This window comes from Peromyscus leucopus, chromosome 1 (genome assembly GCF_004664715.2).
Source record: "Peromyscus leucopus breed LL Stock chromosome 1, UCI_PerLeu_2.1, whole genome shotgun sequence".
Taxonomy (NCBI): domain Eukaryota; kingdom Metazoa; phylum Chordata; class Mammalia; order Rodentia; family Cricetidae; genus Peromyscus; species Peromyscus leucopus.
This window is the reverse complement of record NC_051063.1, coordinates 131,052,436-131,072,204: the sequence shown is the minus strand read 5'-3', so window position 1 is coordinate 131,072,204 and position 19,769 is coordinate 131,052,436. Positions and strand designations below refer to the sequence as shown.

At 32.4% G+C, this 19,769-nt stretch overlaps 1 long non-coding RNA gene and 1 other non-coding gene across 6 annotated transcripts in view; both read left to right on the top strand.

Moving 5' to 3' along the window:
• The first annotated feature begins 3,914 nt into the window (after window positions 1–3,914).
• Window positions 3,915–19,769, top strand: part of LOC114687536 — a 62,508-nt gene continuing 46,653 nt past the window's right edge. For 4 of the 5 annotated variants that reach the window (XR_005089811.1, XR_003733682.2, XR_003733679.2 and 1 more), the window contains exons 1-3: window positions 3,915–12,529; window positions 14,296–14,558; window positions 15,662–15,823. This is a non-coding gene — a long non-coding RNA (uncharacterized LOC114687536). The remainder of the gene's footprint in view (window positions 12,530–14,295; window positions 14,559–15,661; window positions 15,824–19,769) is intronic. The other variant, XR_003733680.2, reaches the window with a different exon arrangement.
• LOC114687548 lies at window positions 5,709–5,773 on the top strand. The gene has a single exon (XR_003733690.1). It is a non-coding gene; the product is annotated as a small nucleolar RNA SNORD64 (small nucleolar RNA).

The window sequence follows — 19,769 nt, the reverse complement described above, 5'->3', positions numbered from 1 at the left end:
AGTAATAAAAGGCCTTCATTATGCTGATAAAATACTACTCTGATAATTTATGTTTCTACACTGTTTATCTGTCTCCATCCATCCTTCTGTCCATCCATCCGTCTGTCCGTCCATCTACCTGTATATTCAATTCTTGATTTGCTGGCTTCTTTATTCATTCTACTTTAAAGGCTTTCAAAATACTGAGAAATACTATACTTAGAAGCCATGCATCTATGGTTAGAATGTTTATCTATCTATCCACTATATATTTACTTAATGGTTTCATTCCAGCAATGTTTATTTCATTCTTTATTTAGTGTGCTTAAAGATTGGTTAGTGATTAGCTGGATTTTTTTATGTATATATATTGCTTACTGGGTTATTTATTTATTTTTTGACTTGCTTGTCTATTTATATATTTGTGTGTTATGGAAGTATTCATTTATTTTATCCTAGATTAGTAAAAGACCTTCTGTATGCTGATAAATCCTATACTGATAAGCCATGCCTCTTCTGTGTTAGACTGTTTATAAATCTATATAATTATTTATTTATTTTATTTAATGGCTTCTTGACCTATGCATTTATATATTGCCTTGCTGCATGATCTACTTTTTTTTTTTTGGTTTTTCGAGACAGGGTTTCTCTGTATAGCTTTGCGCCTTTCCTGGAACTCACCTGGTAGCCCAGGCTGGCCTCGAACTCACAGAGATCCGCCTGGCTCTGCCTCCCGAGTGCAGGGATTAAAGGCTTGCGCCACCACCGCCCGGCTCTGATCTACTTAATTATGGGCTTACCAGGCCACTTATGTATCTATTTATCTATCATCTATCTATCTATTGGCGTGCTGTTGGCGTGCTTGATTGCCTATATATTTTTTAATTGGCTAGATTGTTTATTTGTATGCATTTATTGTCTTGTTGTATTATTTATTTATTGATTGATTGACTTACTTGTCTACTTATATATGTATATATGAAAGTATTCATTTATTTTATCCTAGAGTAGTAGAAGACTTTCAATATGCTGGGAAATATACTGATAAGCCATGTCTCTTCTCTGTTAGACTGTTTATTTATCATGCCTGTACATTTATGCATTTAATGGCTTCTTGATCTATATATTGCCTTGCTGCATTATCTATTTATTCATTTATTTATTGACTTGCCAGACTATTTATTTATTGATTTATTGATCGATCGATACATAGATAGATTGGCTCTCTAATGCTTGCTTACTTACTTATTTGCTCTCCAGAACATCTACCTTTCTTTCTTCTTCCTTCCTTCCTTCCTTCCTTCCTTCCTTCCTTCCTTCCTTCCTTCCTTCCTTCCTTCCTTCCTTTCTTTCTTCCTTTCTTCCTTTCTTTCTATCGGCTTCTTATTTATTTATTTAGTGGCTTGCCTATTCATTTATTTATTTATTTATTTATTTATTTATTTATTTATTCATTTTAACCTTACCATAATAAAAAGGCTTCCTTCATTGTACTGAGAAAATTCTATACTGATAATCTATGCTTCTACTATAATAGAATGTTTATCTATCTATCTGTCTGTCTCTATATCTATGTGTCTAACTATCCATCCATCCATCCATCCATCCATCTATTGGTTTCTTGATGTATTTATCATGCTGGCTTCTTTATTTATTCATTATACTTTGAAGTTATAAAAGGCCTTCAAAATGCTGAGAAATACTATACTGAGAAGCCATGTCTCTACTCTGTTAGAATGTTTATCTATCTATCATCTATCTATCTATCTATCTATCTATCTATCTATCTATCTATCTATCTATCTATCATCTATCTATCATATATCTATCTATCTATCATCTATCTATGTATATATTTATTCAATTGTTTCTTTATTTTATTTTTGATTTTTCGAGACAGGGTTTCTTTGTGTTGCTTTGGTGCCTTTCCTGGAACTCACTCTGTAGGCAAGACTGTCCTCAATCTCACAGATCCACCTGCCTCTGCCTCCCAATTGCTGAGATTAAAGGCGTGTGCCACCACCGCCGGGTAGTTTCTTAATTTTTGTAATGGCTTGCTGCATTATTTCTTTATTTAATATTGATTGGCTGGATTTATTTATGTATATATTGGCTTGCTGTGTTATTTATTTATCTATCTATCTATCTATCTATCTATCTATCTATCTATTTACATGCTTAAAGATTGATTGGCTGGATTTATGTATATATTGGCTTGCTGGGTTATTTATTTATTTATTGACTTGCTTGTCTTTTTATATATTTGTGTGTGTATGGAAGTATTCATTTATTTGTCATAGATTAGTGAAAAGCCTTTAGTATGCTGAGAAATACCAAACTGATGAGCCAGGCCTCTTCTGTGTTAGACTGTATATAAATCTATATAACTATTTATTAATTTAATGGCTTCATGATCTATTTATTTATATATTTCGTGGCTGCATTATCTATTTATTTATTGGCATACCGTGTCATTTATTTATTTATTGGTGTGCATGCTTACTTATATACTTATTGGCTAAATTGTTTATTCATATACTTGTCTTTCTGTATTTATTGATTCATTGATTGCTTATCTATTTATATATTTGTGTAATGTATGTGTGAAAGCATTCATTTATTTTGCCCTAGAGTAGTAAAAGATCTTCAATATGCTGAGAAATACCATAGTGATGTGCTATGTCTCTTCTCTGTTACACTGTTATATACCTAATTATATAAATAGTTATATATACTTTTTTTTCTGGTTTTTCGAGGCAAGGTTTCTCTGTGTAGCTTTGCGCCTTTCCTGGAACTCACTTGGTAGTCCAGGCTGGCCTTGAACTCACAGAGATCCGCCTGGCTCTCCTCCCGAGTGCTGGGATTAAAGGCGTGCGCCACCACCTCCTGGCATATATACTTATATATCTATTTATTTATGTATTTAATGGCTATTAACCTATTTATTTATATGTTGCCTGGTGCATCATCTAAATTTATTTATTCATCCATTTATTTATTTATTTATTTATGGTCACTTATTTATTTACCCACTGGAATATTTGTTTATGTATTTATTTGCTTGCTGTATTATTTTTTCATTTACTTATCTATGCATTGGTGTGCTTGCTCATGTATTCCTTTATTCATTCATTGTTTCATTTATATTACTGTTGAATAATAAAAGGCCTTCTAGGTGCTTAGCAAATGCTATATGGATAAGCCATGCCTCTACTCTGTTAGACTGTCTATCTATCTATCTATCTATCTATCTATCTATCTATCTATCTATCATCTATCTACCTACCTACTTATCCATCCATCTGTCCATCCATTCACCCACCTATCTTTTGGCTTCTTAATCTATTTATTGTTTGCTGTATTAATTGTTTATTTATTGGCTTATTGAGCTATTTATTTATATATTGCCTTGCTTCATTATCGATGTATCAACATGCCAGATTATTTGTTTATATATATATTGACTCCCCTAATTCTTACCTATTTTTTTATTTATTTGCTCGCCAGAATACATACTAACTTCTTGATTTTTATTTAATTTGTTGAATTTTTAATATTTATTTATCCATTACATATTTATTGATTTGCACTCTGGGATTCTTATTTTATTCATTCATTCATTTATTTGTGTTTATTGTCTCACTGGATACTTACTCAAGTATTTATTTTTTGGCTCACCGGATTATTTGTTTGTTTGTTTGTTTATTTATTTTCTCCTCATTTATCTATATATTTATTTATTGTATTGCCGGATTATTTATTTATTTACTTATTTATGTATTTGTTGGCTCACGGTAATACTTACTTACAGATTTATTCCTTCACCTGAATATTTATTTATTTATTTATTTATTTGGTTATTTATTTATTTATTGACTCCTGGATTATTTATATATTTATCTATTGTTTCACCATATCATTTATTTATGTATTTATTCATGCTCATGAGATTATTTATTTACTTATTTATTGGCTTGCCGTAATGCTTACTTATTTATTCATTTACTTTCTGTAATGCTTGTATCAGTTTCCAGCCAAGGAAGTAACACCAGTTGGAGGCACAAAAGCTACATGCTGGTATATGGCTCATACCTGGGGAATTTGTTTGTTGACAATGTACCATCTTTGGTACTCCACATTTGAATGCACTCCCCCAAAAACACTGTCAAAACAAAATTGCAATTGTCACCTCAACGAGAGTAAAGAATTTATGCAAGAGAAGAATTAGAAGGTTCATAGCTTAGGAACATAGATTCAAGTTGCCTCATATCACTGTTCTTGTGTAGGACCAGTTGTCTGAAGCAAAACAAGGTCATAAATAGGGAAAAATCAGGGAGGGAAGTTATAACAAAGTGGGAAAATCTAAATTCCAAGAATCAGGTTCTATTTGATGACATTCTTAGATTTTGAAGTATTGAAAGCTAGGGTCTTATTAAGAATGCATTTTAAGAGTTTTGGTAGTCATAAGGATGTTATGTTAGAATTAGATGTGGTCAATGAGTCACTTTCAAAGTGGCAAAAAATAGCTAGCACAAGATAAAGTCATTTGTCATTTGCTATTATAGAATCATCAATAGGTAAGCTGCCATTTTTGTACCTTCTGGAGACATCAGTTAACAATTAAAATTTCAGGACAAAAACCTTGGTAAAAACAATGGGTTTTTGATAATCTGTGGTGACAGAAATAAACTTTAGATGATTTATGTGTGGAAAGAGATAATTATTTACTATATTTAGTTTTATGAAACCCTGGATCTTATTCTTACTTTGCTGTTGGTATATGTTTGCCTATGAATTGTTAGTTTGCACATTTATTCAATTGTGTTTTTAACCTGGGGATTAAACTCTAGGGCCTTGAGTACTGTTTCTTGCGTAGTGTTAAAATGGATGGGACAAGGATCTGTTTAGATTTTGTTTGCTTGTTTGTGTTTTGGCTTTTTTTTTTATTTTACTTGATTTTTTTTTTTTTTTGCTTTTGAAACATTGTCTTATTATATAACTCAGCCAAACTGGCATCCAGGTCACAGTATTCCTGCCTCAGTATCCTAAGTGTGGGACTACAGCCTTGCATTAATCCTACTCATTTGTTTAATCATTCACATTTATTTTTTTATTTATTATTCTTTCATTTATTTAATTAGTGTGTGTCTGTATGTGTGTACACGTGTGTGCTTGTGTGCTTGCTTGTGTGCATCAATGCACATGGGCTACAGTGCTTTCTTTATCTGTGGTGTTCTTGTGGCGATCAACTTTCAGGACTCAGTTCTTTTTTCAGTTCATTGTCTGTCAAGCTGTCTCTACTTGAGTTAGTATATAAAGCTTATCTCTGATTCTCATGCTAGGATCTCCTCATGTGGTAAGATTACTGTGTATTTTTTTAAAACTTTATTTGTGTGTGTGTTTGTGTGTGTATGAGAGAGAGATACAGAAAGAATGCATGAATGAGCATTGACGTTTGAACTCAAGAAGTCCTATATATCTCACTAGATAACCATAAACTTAGCCTCCATACACTCTACATTCTTTTTCGTGGTGTTAATTTAGCCCAGGATCTTGTTCATGTGAAACAATTGCTCTGTTACTGAAACGTACCTGTAAACCATAAGTTACTTTCTAAATCAGGCCCCTCAAACTCACTGTCTTTCCTACCACATCAGTACCAGGTAACCACCTACCACGTTCCATTTTTTACATAATTTTTGGTAAATACCTTTTAGAGGACCTTGGCTGGATTTATGATGAGGTATGTTTACTGAGCATGATGAAATGAGGCTCAATGATTACTCTGAAGTCTAGCCAAAGTGTCATATTAATGACTTAGGTAACAAAATTTTGAAACTTAAGTTATTAGAATATGATATCACAAATTTTTTTCAAGGAGACTTGAGCTGTAGATTTTTCCAATATAGCAAAATTGGTTTTATACCCATTACATTTCCTTTTGTAAAGTGCCTCTATGTTCACATCACATAATAGCATTCACCTTGATTTTCATTTGATATAGAAACTTGAGAAAGACCTTGGAAGCTAATGTGTCTTTTTCCAGTTACCGAGTTCTTGCCCTGGGTTATAGTTTCTTGAGCATGTTCCTAGTCATTCTGATAGCTTTTCCATTTAATATAATGACATATTGCTAGATTTTTAGTAAGACATTCAGTGATTTTGAAAAAGATAGGAATTTGATATTTACCAGAATGCTGAGGTGGAATTCAGAAAGGTTAATTTATCTTTATCCTCACAAGGCATTGGTGGAATAGAGAAAGTGTTACTATGATATAAACGGGGAGGTGAATTAACTTTGTGATTGCTGGTACTGAGTGTGAGTAATTATTAAATTGTTTAATTTTTTGGCAGCAAGAGAACTTATTCCCTATTTGGGATACTTGTTTTGGCAGAGTCTGGATAATTATCTATATACCAGTTTGTTTTTGTTCCTCTGACATGCCTCCTTGAGCATTTCTTTTTGTAATATCAGCTACTGATGTAGTATTTTCTTAATGTGGAGTATTCTTTCTTTGTAAGATTTACCTCTGAATCTTTGCATATCTGCTTGTATATACAACAAGTAGATTTATGTTCTCATACAATTGTAAATCATCTCTAAATCTTGAGGTAATGATAACTTTTATAAATGATACAATATTACTTTAAATATATACTAACTATTTGCATAATTTAGTTAACAAAGAAATGTAAGATGGTTCTTGATTAAATAAAGTATTGTATTTTCATGGTTCAGAGTAAAATCAGAAAATTATTGTATTTATTTTTTGGTTTATTTTGTAAAAATCACTTAGATTTTGAACAAGAATATGGTATGTGAAATGATTACTGTGATAAAATAAGTAACCACAAGAGAAATTTCTATTACATATTTGGTAAAAAATCATCATTTTATAAAGATTATGGCAAGCAAATTAATGTTATATTCATGTTTTAAGTTGCTAAGGATAATGTGAAACAAGGGGCTATAAAAAGTGCATAAAATATAAATTGCAAAAAGTCATTATTTTCACTACATTTGAGAAGTCATTCAAATATGATTATGTCATTTTCTTTATGAGGATTACAATTGTGGTGTTTGTTAAAATTTAGAAGAAATGTTTTTAAATAGTTTCAAAATAAAATAGAATTTCTATAGTATAGTACAATCTTTTAATGGATTATTGTGGCTATCCTTTCATTGAGTACTAATTTATACATGGTAGTCATAGTTATGTTTGTCAAAGAAGCTTATGTTTATTTACTTAACAAATTTCTTTGTCATGATGGAATTCAGAAAAACATCACCCTGTTATATCTAGGATTGAATATTCTTTTACATTGACGTGTATAATAGAATAATGCACCATGTTAATTTAATCTTATAAAGAAAAGTGATAGATGATTTTTGCATTTGAAGATCATTAAATTGCTAGAATTATTTTATTGCTTGTTCAGGAAATTCTAGACTGTTTTTATGCCATGTTAAAAGGGATTCAGTAGATAAGAGGGTACCATTTGAGAGAGATGATTTTTACATGGCTATATCCCAATGAGAAACTATTAGGTATGTTTTGTGGATGAATCTGATGCCAAGGAATACTTGTCCTTTATGATAGGAAAGTTGTCTGTGAACAAAAGTCTAGTGACCCTATGTTATTAGTCCCCAAGTATCATCATTATTTCAAAGACATAGTACATATTATATTCTTTAATATTTGTATCATATCCATATAACTAACATCATTTACAGCATTTTCTTACATGATATAAATAAAGTGTACATTTTTTTGCTGTTTTAAATTTTTAGTCTTTGATGTAAGTATGATTGTCCCATATTACATGTATGTACATGCAGTATGATATACATATTAATTCATAAGTATGTCTATACTAAGATAAAACAATAGTTGCTGAAATACAAGATTACAAATTTTATTTGTCACCAGAGAATATGATATAGCAAAACATTGTATCATACTTTGGATTTATAAAATCAGTCAGTTACATTCAACAAACACCAGATTTCTGTCAGTGAATCTTCCATGGTTCCATTTATCAGTCATGTTTTTGGAACTGAATCATTTATTGTCAGAAAAGTAAGCTACATAATAAGATTTGATCCCCATTCCCTCTGTTTAAATATTTGTGAGGATTGTAACAGTTGTTCTAAGTAATGTATATTGTGCAGACTTTTTATCCAGTCTAATTCTCAACTTGTTTCTACTAGTATCCATTTTTTAAAATGTAACCTGGCAGTGTTTGACTACCCCAGAAATAATAGACTGACTTTGTGTAGACTGTCTGAAATTCCTAAATTTGTAGGAACACCAACTCCCATCAACTACCATATTCACATGGTGTTAATAATAAGATTTAATCATCCTTAACATTAGAACTATCAATCTCAATTTTGTATTTAATCTATATGAGCTTTATTTGAACCACTTCATATATATACAACTACTTTTGACTATCTGCATAATTTGTGATTACATTTTCTGAATATATTTTACTTTCAAAATTCAGAATAAGTGGTTTTGTGTGATAAAATGTTTTAAAACTATAATGTTTCAAATGTATGTAGTTACATTATTTTAAAAACTTCATGAGTAGAGAATAACTTTTGTTTATGGAAAGTTATATTTAAACACTTGGCCTGTAATAGTTCAGATTTTCAATGTATAGACTATAGGAAAAGAATAAATTATTTTTGTTGTTAAAATCCTTATCTTTATGTAGGTTTCATTGTGTTGTATGATAAAGATGAATTACCTGAACATAGTGTTAGCAAAGTCCTCTTTTAATATATATAGTACAAAAATATGTGTGTATATTCTACCATGGTGTCAAGATAATTATTTAGGAGTATAACTCAAATATAAGCATAAAATATCACTGTCCTTTGAAAAATGTGTATGCTATATAAAAAGCATGTAGCTTCATTTTTCTGATCACTGAGATTTGTGATGCAATTTATTTCTCCAAATGATCTAGATATTTCAGAATTACATAGTTCTGTATTCATCAGATACATGGCAAAAATTAACTTTGTAAGTAATACGCTATTTTTTATATCAAGCAACTGGTAATTCTAGAAATACTGAGACTTAGAAATTATAAGCTTATAAATATATTGTAAATACTGTTGTCTATTACAATTAATATGACAAACTGATAGTTTATAGAGGGAATCATGGAGCTCACAGTTTTTCATGTTTGTTTAAATGTTAAAGGAGAAATTATAAACACTATGCATATACTCTATTCTCATACTAGGATAGTTGACCATTTTTTCATGTGAGTTGCACATTAAAAAATGACATGGTAGGTAATTCAGTTGGCTTGTTGAGCAATAATGAGCCTACTGATGCACCTCTCTTCTACTTTTTTGGCAACTTTCATGAAGATTTTGTACTACCTCTTGGGACACTACAAAGTTTTGTATGTGTTTCCTGGTTGCATGACAATATTCAAGACAACTTTGTAAATAATAGTCAAATACAAAATTTTAACATCTAGTCTTTCTAGATGTATAGAGTGTCACAGGGTATAATTTTGTAAATACATCATTGTAAACTTTCATTGCATCCACTAAATTTGGGAAATGAAAATTTTAAAGTTGAGATTTTTTTCTACTTTATGTTCATTGTTAGGGGAGTGAGTTTTCTTAAGAATATTTAAATTTAACTTTGGCTACATAATCTCAAGAAAAGTCTTCATTAGCCATAGGATAAGTAAGGTTTATATTGTACATTTAAGGGTGCAAATTATAATTCTGTGGTTGTATGAATGATAGGCCATCATGTAAAAATACCTTGTTAGTTACTATAGATAAAAACTCTTAAGAAATGTTACTTCTACCTCTGAATTAATAAACCCTTCTATTTACATTGCATGACAGCATTCAAGACATGTTGTAAATAACTGATAAATATTTCGATTTGAAAAATTCATTTTTTAGATATACATTCTTAACAAAAGCCTGTGAATATTTCATTGTAATCTAACATTAATAAAATTATTCCAGCAAATGCTTTTTCAATGCAATAGATAAGGACTACTCAGTTTACTAAGTATAAAAATGTTTCTAAGTAGTTTCTCATGGAGAGAAGAATAAGCTAGGTCTTTTTACTTGGAGAAAAATTAAAGAATAGAATTAGATACTTTTTTCTACATGAAGAAAGATGAACAGTAAAAAAGAAAATTTAAATTAATGATATAATTACAAAAGCATTATTTCTTGCTTATTTAATCTAGGCAAATTTGTTTATTTATATTTATAATTATATTACATTCACATACATTTTATGTTATAGTAGTATATAAACTACTTAGTCTTCATCTTTCATGTGTTTTTATTTGTTTTTACATTACTATTCCCACTTTACAAATTAAAAATTAATATTTTAGTTCTAAATCAGATTATTTAGCAATCTCAATGCTATTGATAGACACATTTTGTTTTAATGAAGAGCCTATAACTTTGTTTATTTGTTTATACAACTTATAAATTTATTTATGTATGTATATATCTTCAGTGTATAAAATTTTAAAAACTTGTTATATTTTTGGATGTTTTTCATGTAGGATTATTAAAGGTAAACATCTGGTGTTCCCTCTAATGTACTGTAAGCAAAAGTAGCCTGTATGACATTAAAGGCAATATAAATTATAGAGCTGGGCTTGATGAGGAACACTTATACCAGCACCTGCCAAGATTATACTCGTCTACATACCCAGTTTGAGGCCAGCCATGGGTCATAAGACCCTGTGTCAGAAGAAAACATGAAAGCCAAAAAAAAAAAAAAAAAAAACCACTGAATACCTTCCTACAAAATCAGGAATTATAAAACTATTTAATTTTTTTTGATATTTTGGAGTTGGCTACTAAGATTTTTATCTTTTCTGATTCTCAAATTTAATTGTTGAATATAAAAATAGCAAAATGCCAGATCTGTCAGTGAACAGATCGTAAGGATTGTAGCTCAATGTGAATGTAATTTAATATTTGAAATATCCTTTTTCTGTAGAAATGGTGTTTGTTGAATTTTAATTGAAGATATGTACAATTGACCTACATGTAGATATATTTTAGTTCTTCCAATTGAAGTGGATAATTATGGAAATGTTAATTGCACATAGGTAATATCAGTCTGAAAGTTTACTTCTGTATTATGATGTATGTTATTTTCTAGTAATGATTGAAGATTTGTTCAAGTGATTTAAACAGTGTATTCATGCTTGGAAATTGTCACATGAAAACATCTAGAACAAATGAACAATTTATGCAAACAGAAAACATGTTCAGGAAGATTGTTTTAACACTTCAAAATAGGAAGGAGTAAGACCACATCTATCTGCCTTTGTATTTTAGAAGGGCCTTTGCAAATAAGCAACTAAACAACAAGAAAGAGACAATTTATGCCTTTGATTGTCAACATCATGGGAGTGATGGGTTGCCATATTAAACTTTCTATTCCTAGCAGCCCTTATGAATGTTTTTGAACATTTTGTGAAGAGTTTTAGACACTCCAGCACCTTATGTGTCAACAATGAGTATTGCATTATCCAATGATAAAAAGGAGAAGATGAAAATTCACGTGAGTATTAAGCTGATTATATTTTGAGTGATGAACCTATGAGTGAAATGTATCAAATAAATGTTTTAAAGGGTAAACATTTATAATGGCATGGTATCCTAATGGGTATAGGATGCTATATTAAATAGTTTTTGTTATGTCACATTTGGGATAAATTGCAAATTTTAATATTACTTTTTTGTGCTTGGAATATAACCCAGGGTCTGAAGCATGGTAAAGTACAAGCTGAACCACTAAACTACTAAACTAAATTCCAGTCATTCTATGTAATTTTTACATATATGAAGAATAGATTATTCCTTCATTGTATGTGTTTGATATGCTTCAGGGATCTCATGTAGGCATTTACAGATGCATAGATCCTACGAAATTACCTGGGAGAACTTTAAATAGTGATACTATTATATAGAAATTTAGAGTGGTAGAGATATGGCTCACCTGTTAAAAGCACTTAACATTCTTTCAGACCTGAGCTCTGTCCCCAGCTACTTGTGGTGACTCACTGCTGCCTGTAACTCCAGAACCTGGGGAATCTAAAATGTCTCTGAATCAGGCATCTGCTCTCACATGCATATATTCACATAAAAGCACATACACATGAATTAAAAATAAGATGCTGGAGTCAAGGTTTGTTGAGTACATAAACTGTATTTCTGGGGGACTTCAGTTATATTTGTAGCACCCAAAGAAATATTACTCATCTTTTGGTATCTGATGCTCCTGGACACTGAGGGCTCCCACACACATAATAAGTGGGACCTGGATAGAAATATTTGCTGTTAAATATGAATTTGTGGCCCTGAGAACAGAATAATGCTCCTAATACATGTTTCATAAACAACATGCTTTGTACTGGCTACTTTTTTTTTCAGGTAATTATCATGACAGACCAATTAAACCTACTGTGATAGCAACTTCTGGAGTCTACGAAAATTTACTTTACTATAGTGAACTACAAACTATAGGTAAGAAAGGATTTTAATTTTATTTTTTATTTTTGTTAATTTTATAATTTAATTTTACATATCAGCCACGGATTCCCTTGTTCTCCTCTCTCCCCCCTCGCCTTCCCCCCATCATACTCCCCATTCCCATCTCCTCCATGGCAAAGACTCCCCTGCGGATTGAGTTCAACTTGGTAGATACAGTCCAGGCAGGTCCAGTCCCCTCCTCCCAGGCTGTGACAAGTGTCTGTGTATAAGCCCCAGATTCCAAACAGCCAGTACATGTACTGAGGACAGGTCCAGGTCCCATTGCCTGGATGCCTCCCAAACAGATCAAGCTAATCAACTGTCGCTCTTATCCAGAGGGCCTGATCTAGTTGGGGGCTCCTCATCCATTGGTTCATAGTTCATGTGTTTCCATTCTTTGGCTAATTGCTCCTGTGCTTTTTCCAACCTTGGTCTCAATGATTCTTGCTCATAAAAACACTCCTCTTTCTCGCAAATTGGACTCCTGGAGCTCCAGCTGGGGCCTGGCCATGGATCTCTGCATCCAGTTTCCTCAGTCATTGGATGAGGTTTCTAGCATGACAATTAGGGTATTTGGCCATCCTATCACCAGAGTAGGTCATTTTGGGCTAGGTGTAGCAAAATAATATTATTTCCAACATTAATGTTTTCATGTATTTGAATTTTCTGAATTAAAGAAATCATTTTTCCCCAGTGATTGGAATGAAATCTGTGGCTCCCATATATGAGCCAGAGTACACTATGAATAAACTTAACTGCAACCTTGAATTAGTTATTTTATATACCATTGAGATTTATAAATCTTTGAGATTTGTCTGAGGTATCCAAAGCTGGTGTCAAACTCTATGTAGCTGATGATGGACATGAACTATTGATTCCTTTGTCTACCAGGACTAAAGATGTGCACCCTCATTCCTGGTTTATGCAGTTATAAGAATTACACTCAGTGCTGTTCATGTCTGGAAATTGCCATCTAACAACATCTCCAGTCCTCCTGAAACAGTCTTTTTAGGAGGTCATTTTATTAAAACAATGATTTAATACATGTACAAATGTTGTTGCCCTTTATTTAATTGGCTTACATATTCAATTTTGGTTTTGTGATTTGTTGCTTAGAAAAAACACGTGATAAAGGTTGAGATAAATTGCTTAGCAGTTAAAAGTGAGTACTTCTTTCAAAGGCTCTTGAGTTTAGTTCTTAGAACCCAAGCTTCGTAGCTCACAACCATCATACACATATATACATACTACACCCATAATTGAAATAATGAAAATAAACATTTAAAAAATATATGATCCAGGGGGTAGGTGTTTTAGCTCAGTGGTAGAGCGCTTGCCTAGCAAGCACAAGGCCCTGAGTTTAGTCCTCACTACAAAGAATATATGATCAAATCACTTAAGTATTTATATGGGCTCACAGTTCAGTGAACATTCTACAGTGGTAGGGAGAGCATGTCAGCAGTAGCATGATGCTGGTGGTCACATATGCATAGTTAAAAATCAAAGTAAGCAGGATAGTGAGAATGAACGGGAAAAACAGGTTCAAGTGGCCATATATGCCTATTTGAAAGTGTTTGTATTTACCAAACTAGCAAGGACAATGAAAATTAAATCAACTCAGTAATACAGAAAACTGACTTGCTCAGTACTATTATTTGTGGTTTAAGAATAAGAAATACCTGTTTTTATATAAAAATAAAATACACTGTACTTTGATAATACTAATCAATGGTTCTGAATTTCTTCCTTTGTGCTTTTAGGTGATCACCAAAATAATCATTGTATCTACAACCTTCATAATTGTAAAATGATCTCAGAAGGTGTTGCGTGACTAATCTTATTGATCATTAAAACTGAATTCAACTTATTGGATGGAGACTGAAATATGCCTTTGAAGAAAATATTTTATATATATTTAAAGATTTTCATTGATTTTGTTGGACTAACTCAATAAATGGAGACACTACCACATGGATAAAAATAGTATGATGGAACTGACATTGGCTTCACAGTGTTTTCATAAGTACGAAGTGCTTCTCATGATAATAATGACTTCATGTTATTCTTGAAGCTGATTTGAAGTAAATTAGAACTGATTATAAATTTTCATTTTCAAATGGTTTAACTGTGTAGCACAGTCTGACATTTGAACTTACTTTGCCTCAGCTACCTGAGTGGTGAGATTATAGAAATGGACCATGTGCTAAGTTAGAACAGTGTTGTATGAAGCTTTATGTTATATTTAAAATTCATCCTAAATTTTAACATACAGTGTTAACCAACGTTTATGGAATTCTCTAGTACTTGGGAGTATTTTTTCATATGTATTTGTAAGTGCATCTCTCATGAGTTGAAAGAATAGCTTTATATTTTCTATGTAGTAATTATGTTTATATGGAAATATGAATCTCACAGAGAGTTCAGAATAATTTGTATTGCTTTAATGTACCATGGCAAATTATATCAAATCTATATTTTAGTCAATACCCTAAGATGAATTAGTGGGTTTGAATTATTAAATAAATTATTAAAACTACAAATATTTTACTTAATAGTACACTTCTTGTGTTTACTGGTAATATAATATTATAAAGTATTATTTATTTAATATTATTGAATCATCATGCTATTTATTTCTACTTGTTGTTCTGTTTCAGTTTCCATGCTGAGTATCTGTTACTTATTTATAAACCCATTTGTAAATGAGTCTGTAAGCAGGTCATTGTGTGTGTCAAATGAAATACTATGTTTTCTATTTGTTTTAATACTAGGTTGTACATAACTTATTCATTGAAATACAATCATGTTCTCTCATGTCTTTGGAGTCTTGTTTTTTTTTCTTTTGCAAGCATGTTTATGTTCATATCATACTTCGCTGTGTTGTCTCCCTAATTTTTCATCAGAGATTTTTCTAATTCTTTTGCTTCCAATTATTGATATGCTAGAATATTAAATAATAAAATTATTTCCATTGAATTATACTGTTCTTAAAATCTAGCATATAGAAAACTCATGTAATTTACTGCATGCCTGTTTGCTTTCTCCTCTATTAACTTGTTTATTACTGATGATTTATACTGTCTTACCTGTTCTATTGAGTTCAGCCTCCTTTCTCTTCTTTTTCAGAGTATTACCTGTATGTAGTCAAATTTTTCCTCAGAGTTGATGCTTACAATTATTTGTCAAGTTGGAAAAAATGCACTTTTAATTTCATTTGCACCACATTTAATAGATTAAGTAGGAGAGAATAGATATCTTTAAAATTGAGTCTTCCTATACATCCTCAAGGTATGTCTTCTATTTGTAACTAAATGTTTTCACACCTTTGCATTCCATAAATTTCATTAATATAATGGTTCATAATATCATTTCAATGTGATTTATGATATATGAAATTCATTTTCACATCCTTTCCCAATAGTCTCCATTAAATTTCAAAAATTTACTATCATTCCTACTATCATTAAATCATGAAAATATGAATTGGATAGTACTTCTAGAATATATACAAGTATGAAGTACTGTTAGATTCTCTTGTAGGTAATGTTCCGTACTAAAGGTTTTTCTAATTCAGTGTTGGTTTTATTTTTTGAATTCTTATTTTTCATACTTGCCCTTTAAATTATGACTTGTTAAAGATAAAAATGTGCCCCAGGATAGCTTGGACTTCATGGTATAGTTCATGTTAGAGTTGAACTTTCAGGAATCCTCCTACCTATGTACCTCCCATAAATAGTAGTTAACATTTCTAAATATTTAATTCCTGTGCCTGGAGAATTTATTCTGAGTACCTAATGCACTAGCAGACCATATTCCATTCCCAACACCCATCTTATATTTGTCTGTAACTGCAGCTCCAAAGGTATCTATTTCCTTGTCTTTTTGGGAATATGGATTTATGTTGACATACCTTAGAAGCAGGGTTTTTACTTGAGCAAAGCCACTCAACTATATCACTTAGGAATAACATTTACTTCTCCCTAGCAACGTTTAATTGCCTATAGATACTCAGGGATTATAGTGTTGTATGAAACATAACCCATAAATAATGGAACATTGGTTTGCCCTGTCTTTAAATCCTAAATCCTTTGCAGTTACCTACTGCCTTTGAATTCAATGGAATAGCAGCCACGCTTCGTTCCCAAAACATTTCTTTGTTCTTTCCATATTTGAGCTCTTAAATTCTTAAAATTCCCCTTTCCCTTCAAGTTTTCTGAACCATGGAAGGAGTGATATTAGTACCTAGCATCCAAAAAACATATAACACATCACATTTTCCAGATATGTCCATGTACTAACTGCTGAATTGATATAAAAAGGATTAAAAACAAAGAAGTGGTTTTTATCCTTAACACTAATGCCATAGTTGTACCATTAGGCTCATTGTATCTGGCAGTCTGGTTTGTAGCTTGCATGATCTTACAGCTTTGTAAGATCATGGATGAGTTTTTACTGCATAGCACCTTCTAGCACTAAGAAAGGTAGCCAACAGAGAGGAATGTTCTAATCAGTTTCTGCTTGATGTGTGTATGTCCTGAACCTGAAACATTACCTGCAGTAGTAGTATCATCTAATTTTGGTTGGCAACCAAGAACTGTGGCAAAGGCTTGTTTGATTTTGTTGTCTTGGAGTCTCCCTGACAACATCGTATTTTATGTGAAACATTAGGATTTTTGTTTAAATATGTGGTTTCTGGGAGCAGCATAATCTATGCATGTAGGATACCACATATTATTTGAAAAACAATTACCATTCTACTTTCCTATGACATGTTATATTCTTGGATAGACACATTCTATCTTCCAGACCTCTCCAGGCATTTCATAGTTAAAGACAAATCTAAAAATCAAAGGTTGCGTTTTAATCAGAGGGAGGAAATGAGACCTGGACCTTAATTATACCTCATACCATTTTCAGCCATTAGGAGGTAAAGTCCATGATTTTATAGGTTATACTATTTTCTTATTTATCAGATGAGCACCTAGGATGCATCAATTTTCTAGCTACTGAAGGTAGATCATCAGAGAGTATAGATGTGTGTGTATGTATGTATATGTATATATACACATATACATATATATGTATATATACATGTATATATATATCTTTAATTTGCTTTACACTTTATATATGCTTTATATCTGAAGAAGTTCTTTGAGTAGATTCCCAGTAATGGTATTGTTTGGTCACAGGAGAGTTCTGTGTTTTTCACATTTTCCAGGAAATTTCCACACTAATTACCTTAGTGTCTGAACCATATTACCCTGTGGCATTGTTCAACTTTCCCATGACTTTCTTATCATTTGTCTTCATAGTAGCAATTATCCTTATGGTGTAAGTTGGAAACTCCTTGTAGTTAATTTTCACGTTTCTGAAGTCTGGGAGTATTGATCACTTCAAAAACTACCTCAGTCCTCTGCCACATTTTTGATATGGCTGTTTCTTTTAAACTGTTTATATTCTAAAGAGTAATCATGGTGAAGATTTTCCGCCATTCTGTTAGCTCCTTGTTTACTTATTGAACAACTTCTTTTGATGTGTGAATGTGCCTCTAAAGTTCTTACTAAAATTTTCATTTCCACTTTTTCCTTCAGTTTAGATTTTCCTTACTGATTCCTTTTCTACTTTCATGTCATCTCTCAGGACATACTATAGTCTGTTTTGTAGGCTCCAGTAGATACATACAGTCCTGGCTGTTATTGATATGCTTTTATGCTAGTGTTTAGGTATCTGGGTTTGAACTGCCTGTAATTCTAGGTGCTGATAACTGGTCTTTACTTTTTTGGTTGGATATTCTAATCCTTGCTTTCTATTTCCCATTCTGTTTCTTATGAGAATGTGGGGCCTGTGGGTTGCCTGGTAGGAGATGCTTCCGAGATCCTGCATGGTCATGGGGTTCCAGGTAGAATGTTTTTCTAGTATTTGGGGGAGCTGGTGATGGCTTTGGTGGGTTGTGGGTGAGAAGGTCCACAGGAGAGAGGAAAGCAGGTTGTGCCACCAGGATGGGCATAGACAGTCTGTGAAGGCTGTTAGAGAGGAAGGTAATCTGATACAAAGCTAGGGAAAATACTTGGGAATTGTAATTAGATGAGAGGAGGAGATCATCTACTTGGCTCCCTGGCCAGTGTGGCCATCAGGTTTCCTGTGAGTACCTATGTGCATTGGGGCCTGAGACAGATGAAAATTTTTAAATTTTTTAAATGATGTTCTTATTTATACCTTGAATTTCAAAATGCAGTGATTTTGCTCATTAATCCCCTCCCAAGCATCCCTAGACACCCAATTTCATGATTATTTTCTTTTCATTCTCTCCCTCTCCTCTTCCTCCTCTCTCTCCATCCAACTAATAATAGTAAATGAAAAACATCAGTCCAGTTTGTGTCAGCTGACTTCTGTTCTTGAGGCATAAATTAGACTGGTCAATTGTGGAAGCCCAGCTGGGAGACTGGCCCCACATTTTAGGGCAGGATACTTTTGAGGAGTGAGGGATAAGAGATTTAGATAGGAGGATAGAGGGGAGATAAACAGAAACAGAGGAGAGCCTTGGGTGGGCCTGAATCCTTATCTGCCAGCCCCTTCTGTTTCTTCTAAAGGGCTATTTATAGGAATGCCAAGGAGTGGAGCAAAAGATTTCCCTCCAGCACAGCCAAGTGCAGACCCTTTCCAATCACCTAGTAACTGTGCTCATGATCAAGCCATTCTCTAATGCAACTCTGCTGGGTAAAGCAAGCTCAGATCTCACTAGGAAACCCTTGTGGGCCTCCACAATTCCCCTTCTTTATATAAAAAGAGGGCCTTCCAGGCCCCTCAGATAGATTGTTCCTGTCTTCTTTGGCTAACAGCCTCTGGCAAGAGGGAGTACAGAGCTTAACTCAGCTCTGACCCAGGCCCCTACCATGAGCTTGCAAACATCCACAGCAATCTCCCTGTAAAGGAGTATAGGTTAATAAAGATGGAGTACCCTTATTGTAATGGGTCTAAGGTGGTTACAGCAGTCTTAGCTGCACCAAACCCCTTTCCTAGATCAAAAGTCCTAACAGATGTTCAATAAAACTTTCATGAGACTATTTTGATTCCTAGGAGAAAATATTCATTTCAAACCACTTCAGAGTATCCACACATGTAAACAAAAACATATGCTAATTATAAATACACTTTTACAAACTAAAAAGGTTTATCCCTTTGTGAGAGGTCTACCCCTTTCTAAACAGAAACAGAAGGAGTGAAAACTTCT